The 13,309-nt window shown below is 33.0% G+C and overlaps 1 pseudogene; it reads right to left on the bottom strand.

Moving 5' to 3' along the window:
* Window positions 1–4,756: 4,756 nt before the first annotated feature.
* On the bottom strand, window positions 4,757–6,655 carry LOC120151428 (annotated as a pseudogene).
* Window positions 6,656–13,309: the final 6,654 nt, after the last annotated feature.

Below are 13,309 nucleotides of genomic sequence, written 5' to 3'. Positions count from 1 at the left end.
AAATATGGATTGATTTATTTTAAATAATTTATTTGTATGGATTGATTTATTTTAAATTATGGATTAATTTATTTTAAATAATTTATTAGTATGGATTGATTTATTTTAAATAATTTATTAGTATGAATTGATTTATTTTAAAATATGGATTGATTTATTTTAAATAATTTATTAGTATGGATTGATTTATTTTAAAATATGGATTGATTTATTTTAAATAATTTATTAGTATGGATTGATTTATTTTAAAATATAGATTGATTTATTTTAAATAATTTATTAGTATGGATTGATTTATTTTAAATAATTTATTTGTATGGATTGATTTATTTTAAAATATAGATTGATTTATTTTAAATAATTTATTAGTATGAATTGATTAATTTTAAATAATTTATTAGTATGAATTGATTTATTTTAAAATATGGATTGATTTATTTTAAATAATTTATTATTATAGTTGTATGGATTATTTAAATTTCAGTATTGTAAAACTAAAATTATTTAAATCTAAGTATTGCAAAACTCTTTTAAGTTTAAAAAATCAATTTGCAGACGTTAAAAAACAAACAGTCTTCTTCTTGCAGACTGCAGACTTTTGATCCACCTCTTCTGCTGCAGATGCCTGCAGATATGGTCCGTAGACTACAGACCTTTTACCTCTGTAAAAATAAACACCACCTTAGTTACGTAAACTATTCATTACTTTTCATGGTTAAATGTAGCTTTCACTTAATGGGGAAGATAACCTTGGTTAACATTACATATATATATATATATATATATATATATATATATATGGCTTCCGGCTGAATAATTAAATTCCTTGTCGTCATCAACATATAATATTAAATATAAGGAAGAAGAAGCAGATGAAATTACGTGTGAAGGTTATATTAGTAGTCAACGTGTTCTTTTCTGACTGATTAATTAATCATCTGATACAAAAGTTAATTATAAGGGCAAATTACATATAATTAATTAATTACATGAAAATCCATTTGGTTCAGTTCATTGATAAATTAAAAAGCTAAAAGAAAAAAGAGAGAAATTAACTCAACAAACAAACGATTGAAAGGATGCATTAGATAAACTGTTTGACCACCACCTTCACATAAATGCCCAATCACATGAGGATTAAGAAAACCCTTGATAAATTCAAAACCCAATTTCGTAATAATAAATGTAAAAAGCTGACCCGACCTGTAAAACTGACTGAAACGGATTCGAGTCAAAACTGTTTTTGACCTGCAATGTGGCGATCTGAAACCGACTCGAGTCGGAACTGGTGTTGACCTGAACCCGATTTGGACCTGGAAATTATGGATCCGAACCCAACCTGCATCCGACTTGAGAACGACCTGAACCTGAATTAAACCGAAAATATGATATCCGAACCCGAACTGTATCCGACTGATATGAACTCGAACCTGAGATTGACCTGGTAAATAACTGGTATTACCCGACTTGTTTTCAACCTGACCTGTTTTCAACCTGACATGTTTTTAACCTGACCTGTAAATGATCCGACTTGTTAATAACTTGATATGATACTTATCTGACTTATATATTACCATGGAAATCTTAAAAATTATCAGTTTTTTAACTTATGATGTAATTAAAATATTAATAAGATTAATTTTTAAATGTTTTAATAAAATATTTATTATGATAATTATATTAATAAATAGACCTATTATATAAAATTATTTAATAAAATTAATAAAATTATTTAAATGTAAATTAGATAAAACATTATTAATAATGTAAAGGAAAATTAATATAGTTTAATTTATATAAATTATGTAGTTTAATTTATATAAACAAAAAATAATATTAATAATAAAAGTATTTATTATGTAATATATATTAATGGTTTACATTAATAATATAAATAATTTTGGCAATAAAATAATAATTAATTTGATAATAAATAAATATTAGTATTAAACGTGATTAATTCTCTAAAATATAAATATAAACTATACCGTTTACTTTTTGTACAAAAAATTATCTAACAATTATAACATAAATGAAAAATAATATAAATATAAACTATACCGTTTATATAAACTATATATTTTATTACTTTATATAGTTTATGCATAGTATTTCTATAAATTGCATCGAATTGAAAATTTAAGAAGATATTTACAATTAAACCATGACTAAAATGAAAGAAATTAAAAATCAAATACAAGTGGAAAAATGATGATTGTTGGATGAGCATGAGCCTAATTAACTCAAAATATCTTGTTGGACACTATATTTTGCGCCAACTTCCCAAAATTTTCTATTCCCTCTAAATTTCTCAATTTCCCTCTAAATTCCCAATTTCCCTATATTCTCAAAATTTCCTAATTTTCCTCTAAATTCCCAAATAAAATCAAAATTTTTCACACAAAAATCTTTTCTCCCACCACTCACTTTGAATAATATATATATATATAATTAAACATAAGTGACTAAAATAAAAGATTCTAAAATTAACATTAATATTTAATAATTAGCATACATGTATTACAAATATATGCATTTAATAAAAAAAACAAAAAACCGTAAACTACTCCTAGCCGCCGGTTTTTGTGGTGTAGGAGGGAAAAATTTTGACTTTAGTTTTTGAAAGGAAACAAAGCACTAAATGTTGGCCTAACTTTTTAGGTGGCGTGATGTCACTGATCCATGGCTAAAGGTACCAACAAATTCCAACCCCTGGATCAAAAGTAGATCCAATGGCCAAGATATTGTCTTCTTCAAGAAGACTCTAAGCTTCATTAACGTCCTATATATAAATTCTAATTATTTTTAATTTTCTATTCTTTCTTTAATGTGCATAATTATTAAATGTTAATGTTAATTTTAAAATCTTTTATTTTAGTCACTTATGTTTAATTATATATATATTATTCAAAGTGAGTGGTGGGAGAAAACTTTTTAAAAGAAAGATTTTTGTGTGAAACTTTTTGATTTTATTTGGGAATTTAGAGAGAAATTAGGAAATTTTGAGAATATAGGGAAATTGGGAATTTAGAGGGAAATTGGAAAATTTAGAGGAAATAGAAAATTTTGGGAAGTTGGCGCCAAATATAGTGTTCAATAAGATATTTTAGGTTAATTAGGCTCATGCTCCTCCAACAATCATCATTTTTCCACTTGTATTTGATTTTTAATTTCTTTCATTTTAGTCATGGTTTAATTGTAAATATCTTCTTAAATTTTAAATTCGATGTAATTTATAGAAACACTATGCATAAACTAATAATAAAGTATATAGTTTATATAAACCTTAAACCTCTAAATCATAAACCCTAAACATTAAACTTTAAACCCTAAACCCTAAACCCTAAACCATAAACTCTAATGTATGTATAAACCATGTATAATATATATAAACTATATATATATATATATATATATATACCTATATATATATATAAACTATATAAAGTAAATTACTTATATAGTTTATAGAAACATTATGCATAAACTATATAAAGTAATAAAGTATATAGTTTATAGAAACCCTAAACCCTAAATAGACTAATACATACATATATATACTATATTAATATAAATTATAACATATAAACTATATATTTTATATAGTTTATACATATATAGTTTATATATATATATATACTATATTATATAAATAATATTTTATAAACTATATACTTTTTATAGTTTATATACTTTTCAAAGTTTATACATATATAGTTTATATACATAGTTTATATATATAGTTCACATAAACATAATTTATATATGTAGCTTATAATAATTATATAGTTTATAATATAAATATAGTTTATAATTTATATATATATAGTTTATAATAATTATATAGTTTATAATATAAATATAGTTTATATATAATTTTTTTAATTTTTTAAATGAATGCAAGTTAGTATATTTTTCATTATTTTCTTCACATTTTGCATTTATTTCGATTTAATCCTTTTGTGTTTTTTAATTTATTTCAATTTTAAGTCTTTCACTTTATATGTATTCAATTTAGTCCTTAAATTTATATTTACATATTCCATTGTTAGTTGTTATTTATTTATATTTTTGTAATTGGCCCATAATTTTTTAAATGTGTTTAATTTAGTCCTTTTTATATTAATTTAAACCTCACATTTTAAATTTATTTCGATTTAGTCCCTTACCTATGTGTGTTGTTTAATTTATATTTTAAGATTTTATTTGTAATTTTTCATTTCTTCAATTTTGTCATTAAATTTATATTTTTTACAAAATTGATTCATTAATATTTATTTTTCTCTTAATTTACTCGAAATCATATACAATTACAACTTGCAATTCAACAATCACAAAAGATGACAAAATAATTAATCCAAAAAATAAAAACGACCGAACCTGAACTCAATCCATATCCGATAAACATCTAACCTAAATTTTATCTGTCAATGATGTGACCCGATCTGAACGAGATCCGACTGAAGTCCACCCGAACTTGAATTAACCTGGTCTTTATCTGCTTCAGACCTGAACTGTTTTTACCTGAACTGACATCGATCCGAATTGAAAATGACCCGATCTGGATCTGGTGTCAAATCAACCTGAAAATAACCCGAACTGATTTGACATGACCTAAACCGAATCTGGTGTCAAATTAACCTGAGTTGACCTGTACCCGATTTTACCCGACCTGTCAAGATTCGACTGAAACAAAAAAGACAGACCGATATAACGACCTGAAATTCAGCTCATATTATGACCATCACGTGTCGAATCATGCCCTGGGTCCAACCTGCCGTCTCTTTGAGCTGCTCGTCGTCGGATTGGAGGTATTCAACAAGAAATTCATCATAAAATGTGCAGTCTTTAAGCATAAGTTTAATGTTGGAGCCAAGAGCATCTGCCAGATCGCCCATAACAGCAACCACAGCTTTTGTCTATCATCTGATGACACAATCTGAATTTCCATGGTCTGTCCCAACTTATTCATAATGACCGGTAATAGATGTGATATGATGGAAGATGCTTCCACAATGTTGGAACATCTCACAACTTCATTCAAGGTTTCCTAAGCAGAAGACCTGAGCTTGGAATCACCACCATCTGTCCGATCAGCAGTTGCAATTAGACAACTGATTATGTCAGTGAGATATGGCGAAAGAAGAGACGAGCTTGGTCCTGCATCCTCATAGCCTTGGACAAGGTAATAGATTGCCCCACAAACTTTCTCAGCTACATTGGGAGCATCCTTAATGCTCTCCAACAACACACCGATAACTCGTTTGAGATTCTCAGGAGAAATGATAGAAAAACCGGTAGCTGGACTGTGGAGTAACTAAAAAATACAACTAAGAGTCCAAGCAGTGGTGTCCTTCACATGGTTGTTCCCATCCTTCATGGAATTAAGCAAAAACTCCAGACTCGACTGTACCAGAGGGGAGAGCTTATCAACAGTTGGACCTTCAAGAATAGACCCAAATGCATAAGTGGCAGCCTCTCTACAACGCCAATCTGGCTTCACAATGTTAGATTCCACAAATGGCATCACAAGAGGCACTATAGCATCCCCAACTGTTCTAGCAACAAGACCTAGACAAGTCCCACCTGCCATTGATATGTTCCAAACTGTATCATCCTGGTCTTTATCCTCTTCCTGCTTCAGCAAAGTTTCCAACAACAGAGGAACAAGAGACGATAAAGCCTTCTCTATGAAACAAGAATGGGGAGGTCCAGAGTCACCACTTTCAGGATTCTCAAACTCCTGAAGTTCAATCTCTTCATCACAAATAGAGCTCCAGAACTCAGTTGCTTGGAGAGCAACAGTCTCCTCATCGCCTTTTACAGCATTTGACGTCAGCTGAAATAGCGTTTGCATGTAAGGCTCAAGCACCTCATAGTATGCTGATGCTACAGCAACAAGGCACTCAAAAGCAGCCTGCCTGATTTCCACCTCTTTGGAGTTTGGACATGGCAGTGTCACAAACAACCTTCATGATATAATTCCGCTCCATCTCGTTCTCAAAGTTAGTCTGTGCAAACTCTAAAGCATTATACAAAGCCTTGGTTGCTGCAAGCCGAACCTCAGACCCATGATCAGCTAGGTTCATCCCTTGGACAACAACGGTAAGAACAGCGTTTACTTCATCTTGAACAAGATCCTGATGAGATATCTCTTCACAAACATATCCCAGTGTTTCCAAGGTAGCTTGTTTCAGGGAAGCAGGCTTGTCTTGCTGGGTCATATTGTTAAGCAATGACCCAATCAGTTCAGGCCACTGCTTCCGAGGAATCTCAATTGAAGAAATTTTCGCAATAACTTGAGAAGAAGTTCGCCTCAGGAACAGAAGAGCCAACTAGCCAAGAGTTTTTAAGAGAAAGTCTTTGATTTGAGACTTAATAGAAACATCAATTGCCATCCATTGTTGAACAAGTTGTTCCTTCCTAATAGCATCTTTGGCATCTAATGAATTCTTAAACACAATACCAGCCAATCTACGGGACTCAACAGGGTTTTCGTCATTTGAAAGCTCAACTGACAATGAAAGAAGGAAAACAGGCATGTTCTGTTCTTGGAACTGCCTCAGACTAGCCTCTGCCTCTGTCCGAATTTTTGCATCTGCTGATTGGGCAGCCGGCAGAAATTGAGTGATCTCGATGGCCATTTTAACTACACTGCAATTGAGACCATAAAACACCAATCAGCACTGTTGACTAGGATACAAATCCATTAAAAGAGATTGCAGCAGGTTATAACTGAACAAGGTCAAACAGTCTGAATGTAATAAGCATGGTTGGAGCCTTGGAGGAGATCTTGAAGGTACGAACTTATCAAAAACCACACAAGTAACACAACAAACAAATATCAACATTTACTGAGCTGAAAATAGAGTCCAATACTAATCCCACCGATAGGTAAACTGTGAAAACTATGCTGAAACAGTGAAACCATGCTTCCCACTAAAACGCAATTAAATCCCTATTCTTAATAAAGAATATTCAAATTTCAAGTGCGTGCAGTAACTGCTATGTTCAAAGTTAATTTTCTCAATCACTACCCCTCACAATGATATTGTTAAATTATTTTCTTTCAAAGTTCAAGGTAAACAAAGAAATAAAAGCATTACAATTCAATGTTTCAAGGACCTATATAACATAAAGCGAAAAGTCCTATTCCCCTTCACATAATCACAGAAATCAAACAGTTTTATGCTAAACAAAGACTAAAAAATCAAAGCATAATATAAAAGCCATAATCCTATTCGTTTACAAACAGGATGATCAATCAAACAGAAAAAAACATAACTAAAAATATATATAATGAGTAAACAATAATCAAACAAAAAAGAACAAGCAAACCGAGAGAGATAAAATGACAAAGACGGATAAGAACAACGTTAGAAAAGATTAAAAGGATAAACGGGGGTGGAGTTCACGGAGACAGCAAATATCAAAGTTAAGAGTTCGAGAAAAACCATGGGAGACTCCGGAGATAGCAACAAGAAAGGATTTAAAAGCACAGGATTGGATTTAAAGGCACAGGATTGGATCTTCCACCGAACAAGTATGGAAATTTGATCAGTGCTTCATCTGATGAAAATCTCAGAGATATTATTCTTCGTATCAAGTCCACCAAAACTCCTGTAAATCCTTTTTCATCTTAATGGGTTTGTTTTGTAAAATATTAAAGTCTGTTAACCGACTTTGTTACACTTTTTTTGATGTGTCTGCAGACTGTTATCAATTATGGAGCCTCGTGGTAAGTAACATCTTCATGTAGGGTTTCGTCAGCATTATGCAGACAAAAATATATATAATGAGTAAACAATAATCAAACAAAAATGAACAAGCAAACCGAGATCTACTGATAAAATGACTAGGGTATCTTGTAGTTGATCAAGGAGAACTTCGATTTGAAGCCAGGAATGATTTCTACCAACCTTGATTTGAAGAGAGGAGGCAAGTTTAGGTACCAAAAGACCGTTGCTTACGGTCATTTTGGACGTGATGACCCAGATTTCACTTGGGAGATTGTCAAGCCTCTTAAACCAAAAGCCTAACTCGGTTTGGTTACATCAAAATTTCAGCAAATGATTTTTATAGTAGCCATGATTCTGGTACACATCATAAGAATAAAGAAACATGTGATTTTTTTTACATAAATTGTCTATTATAATTGTATTCAAAGTTTGTTCCTAATGAAGAACACCATTTGTGCTACTTTGCTTTGTTCAATGACAATAATTCATAACTCTAAATTGTCTCAAAGACAGGAGACGAACATAATTCTATCATGAATGTAACCACAAATGATCGTGCAACCGCTCTTCTCCGGCACTGAACATCTCACCCACTCTTTCGTCATCTCTATAAAAATGAAATGTCGGAGTGTAACGAATATTCTGTGTCATTTCAGGGCATTCATCAATGTTTGCATAAACAAAAGATAGCTTTGGGAACTGGTTGCTCAACTTGCAAAATGTAGGAAGGATCTGGCTACAAAAACCGTGTCACACCCCAATTTAGGGGCTAAGTTTTAGAAATTTTAAAGTATTGAATTAAAGTGGTATTTTGGAAGAAATTAAGGATTAAAGTGTAAAATCGCAAAGTTGGCACACCATTTTAGAAAGTGAGGGAAATTCAGGGAACTAGCTATGAATTTGCCCATTTTGTGTCGACAGAGATAAAATTGAAACGTTTAAAGCTTGGTTTCTGGTTACAGACCATAAACAAAGCCTCCAATTTCCCCCAATTTCCTTCCTCGTCGACCTAACTTTGTAGCCCCAATTCTCCACCATCCAGCCACCGTTCGTCAATCCGAAACCACCAATAGACTCACCATTGAATGGAGAACAAAACTCGACCTCTATTTCGTCATGATTCGACGCCGTTCTCCGTAAAGTTCAAACCAGAAGCTTCGTCGGTTTTAACTCGACCGTCGTTTGTTTTCGTCGATTCCGGTCGATCCGGCATCCCGTTCATCACACCTCTTACACCATCAGACTCACCGTCACCGTACGCTCAAAACCCGACCAAAATCGTCACGTCGTTGTTACTCCATCGTCCTCACTCGCCGATCACAGTCAGATAAATTGGTACCTTTTAAAATTTTACAATCCGTTATGTTTTGATGAAAAATAACACTTACACGAGAATCTCGAGGTGTCAATCTACAAATTTGAAAAATTTCACGCTGAACCGATGACCGGAGCCGCCGCACGCGCCACTCTCTGCGCGTGGGATTCGTCTAGCAGCATGGGGAATCGGTTGACCGATTGGACCGGTCTGAACCGGTTGGACTGGTCTGAGCCGAGCTGTTGACTTAGCAGTTGATCTTTGACTGGCCGTTGACATTTTTCGGGGTACACCTATCTTGACATTTTTTGACGTCCTGAGTCCGTTTTTAGGTCCATTTTGCCAAATTCGAACCCATTAAGCTGTTTTCACCGATTAACCACTTATTCGATCAATTTTTCGCAATTAACCTTCGTTTATGATGAAATTTCTGTTGTTACGTATCTGAGTAATTATTGGAAGTTAATTTCAAGTTCGATAGGGGTCGAATGGAAATTAATTGTTCGATCGATATGGCACAGAAATCGAGGTAATATATTACTACCTTTTCATGCTTTATGGAACATGTTGGTATTGGTAAATGCATGAATTAACATGTTTGGTTTCATATGGGTAGTTAATTAATTCCTACACTCGACATGAATGCAGTAAAAATTCGGTAACTGAATATGGCTCGGATGACTAATATAAGAAATTGAGGGACCGTTAAAATTAAATTACAAGTTCTGTGATTAAGTGATAAAACAATCAGCCACTGGATCTGTAAATTATAATTTATCTCATTAAAAATTATTTGGATGATAAATTATGAGAATACTTCGGTTAAGTAAAATTACAAAAATACCCTTATGTTGTAAAAAGACAAGAATTATCCCTGGAAGTTAGATAATAACTCTGAAAAGACATATTGATCCGATGGAACTACCGATGTGCATAAAAAATGCTAGTTTTGCTTAGAAAATCTAGATAACTGATTTCTAAACCCCAATATGGCTTGTACAAGATACTAGAAGTTTGATAAGGAATCATTTCGAGTTCAGAGATTATCCGGGAAAACAATTAACCTTAGAATCTCTAAATTATAATTATCATTGTCAAGAGTTTTAATACCGACATTACATGGTTAAGAAATTACGAAATTACCCTGGAGAGGTAAAAGTAACCTGAATTGACCCTGAATGAGAAAGTACCCTAGAAGTCATGCCTAAATCGATGGATTACTAATTTCACCGTTAAGTTCACACTTTTATACAGAATTTTTTTATAATGCGTTCGTAACATCTGAGAAGGCAATTGACTCGAAAATCTATGAGTTATGAGTAAACACCTGAAGAATAATTTATCGGGCGTACTCTTTTGTCAGAATTGTTTGAAAAGACTGAAATAGATGATAAGTTTGAATTAAATAATAAGATCGGACGGAAGGAAATGATTGAAATACATTGGGGGTATCACTTGTTCAGTTGATGTAATCTTGGAGGATATAAGGAAAATAGTAGTGATTAAAGCTAGTGGTCGTCATAGATAGTGGTCTCTGATTTTTCGCAAGGCGGTGGCCGTCTCTCTCGCGAGTTGGTGGCCGTCTCCACCTTTCGTTCTTGCTTGCTGCTTTTTGCCTTCCCTTGGTCACTTCTCTCAAGTTTTCAAAAGCCTTCACAGAGACGTTGAATCCTTTTTCTGTTCTCTAAACAAGGGTTTTGGTCGGCCAGTTCTGGAGTTTTTGGGAATTAGGGTTCTTTTAGCTTTCGTCTCTAATTCTACTACCCGACTGTTTGGGTGTTTTCTTAAAGCTTGGTGAGATCGTTTCTCTATCTACATATTGCGATTTTATTCCTGTTTCTTCAATTGCTGTTTCATGTGTAAGATTTGGTTAAAGATGAATTTAGTTTAAGAGTTTTTGAGATACTGTAAGGTTTTATGGCAGAGTGTGGGTTGTTTTGGTGAGGTTCGGTGAGTGCTCTTTCCAAAGAAGAGGAGCCGAGTACGCTCTAGGTCTGGATTTGATATTGTTGTTGGTCATGTTCGTGTTGTTCTCATGGTTCTAGAGTCTTCAGATCTGTTTGAGATTAGTGTGTGACTGTCAGGGGTAGTGAGGGTTTAGGTTTTGGTCTTGAATTGTTTGTTCGTGGTGTTCTCATTGATGATGCCAAGTTGTTATCTGGTGGTTTTATTCTTTTCTCCGTTTACAGCTTCGTTGGTTATGGTGGTTCAGTGGTCGTGTGTTAGTGGATGGTATCTATCTTGTGCATTGGGGGTCTGTCGAATGTGATTGTTTGCTGCTGCTGTATATGTGTTGTGTTAGCTTCGGCTTGTTTTCATTGGTGTCGTCTATAGTTTGGGAAGCTGGGTGATTGTCCTTATTGATCTTGCAGTTGGATTTTAAAATGGGGAGACAGAGTAGTGTTTTGATCGTTTTATATTTACAAGAGATGTATTGGGTCAACTGGGTTGGTTTCATAAGTTTGAGTTCTCTGGTTATTTGTTTCCTTCTTTGTTAGAGATTATTGGCAGCCTGATGTAATATGGACTTCCTGTGTGGGTGAGGCAGGATCTCTGGCGGGGGGCGGAGCGTGGTACGCAGACGTTGGGGTAGCGGTTGAAGTTTTCTTTGATTTAATGTGGTAACTACACATGCTCCGCTCTGCCAGAGGAGCGTCTTTGTCTTTGTTAGGGAGGCATTGATTATGGGGCTAGTGGATTATGAGGTGGAAAAGAGGGCTGTTGTTGAAGGGGTTTTGCACGATGTTCCTTTGTTTGATTCTGTTGGTCCATTGTTCTTTGAAAGTGGCGGGTTTGTGGCATTTTTTAATTATGTATGTTGTTTCCTATTTTAATTGTGGGTGGTCTAGCTTGAAGCTTCTGTTTTCTAGCTTACTTTTGTGGGCATTTGTTTATTATTATTAGGGTTAATAGGATAGGATCGTCCAGTCTTTGATCTCTGGTGATATTCTCCGGTCCTTGGACGAGTCTGTTCGCAGCTAGTTTTCAACAAGTGTTTTTCTCCTTGACTCAGGGCTAGTTTGTGTTCAAGCTCTGGTTGCAAGTGATGGTGTGTTTGTGGTGTTGGCTCGTTACTTTGGTTATGCAGTCGGTGTTCGATCTCGTTTTAGGTCTAAGTTCATTTCAACAGTTTATCTCTGTTGAATTCTTGGAATGGGTTTGGGGTTTATAGTAGGCTGGGTTTGGGTTGTGTGATGTTCAACTGTGTTTATTGTAATTTATCTCCTATACCACCTCAAGGCACACTCTTTTCCCCCATTAAGGATTAAGGTTTTTTTAATGAGGTCCTCGAGGTGGTTTACTTTGTAAACGTTCGTTATACAAAGTACCATCTTTCAAAAAAAAAGCTAGTGGTCGTTGTACAGGTTCCATGAGCTTTGTAATTAGAAGGCTTTGCATTGTTGGGGTATCTCCTACTTTTTTTTTTGTAAAGGAGACCCTTTCTTTTCATGTACTTTGTGCATATGTTTTCTATTTTCTTGGATAATATACTGCAACTTATCAAAAAAAAATATAATAGTGTTTATATAAATTTATAGTTTTAAAATAATTATTTTATTTACAAACTAAAATTTTATTTAATATATTAAAATTTATATTTAATATTTTTTATAGAAATTTTATTAAAAATATAAAATATCCAAATTACAATGAAGGTTTACAACCAAAATCGTAAATTAAACTGTTGAAAACATTTTGATATTTCAATATAACAAATTAAGTTAAATGAATTTTAAGATTTTCCAAATGATTTTCTAAGTATATTCGATAGAAGTATTCGAATATCAAAACATTACTCCAAATCTTTCAAAGATCATTTTTAATCCTTACTCAAAGTGTAAAATTAAGTTTTAAACTTAAAACAATTTCAAAATAATTTTACAAAGTATTTCGAATCATGTGTAGATGTTAAATTATATAGGTCAATGATTGGATCTCTACTTTATCTAACTGCAAGTAGACCGGATATTATGTTTAGTGTTTGCTTATGTGCTAGATTTCAATCATGTCCTAAGGAATCACATTTACTAGCTGTTAAGAGAATCTTTAGATACCTTAAAGACACTCATAGTTTAGGACTTTGGTATCCTCGAGACTCTAGCTTTAGCTTGCATGCTTTTTCTGATGCAGATTATGGAGGATGCAAATTAGATAGGAAAAGCACCTTCGGTACTTGCCAATTCCTTGGAAATATGCTAATTTCTTGGTTTTCAAAGAAACAAAATTGTGTTGCATTATCTACCACTGAAGCCGA

This window comes from Hibiscus syriacus, unplaced genomic scaffold (genome assembly GCF_006381635.1).
Source record: "Hibiscus syriacus cultivar Baekdansim isolate YM2019G1 unplaced genomic scaffold, ASM638163v2 tig00111057_pilon, whole genome shotgun sequence".
NCBI classification, from domain to species: Eukaryota; Viridiplantae; Streptophyta; class Magnoliopsida; order Malvales; family Malvaceae; genus Hibiscus; species Hibiscus syriacus.
This window is presented reverse-complemented; position numbering and strand designations above follow the sequence as displayed.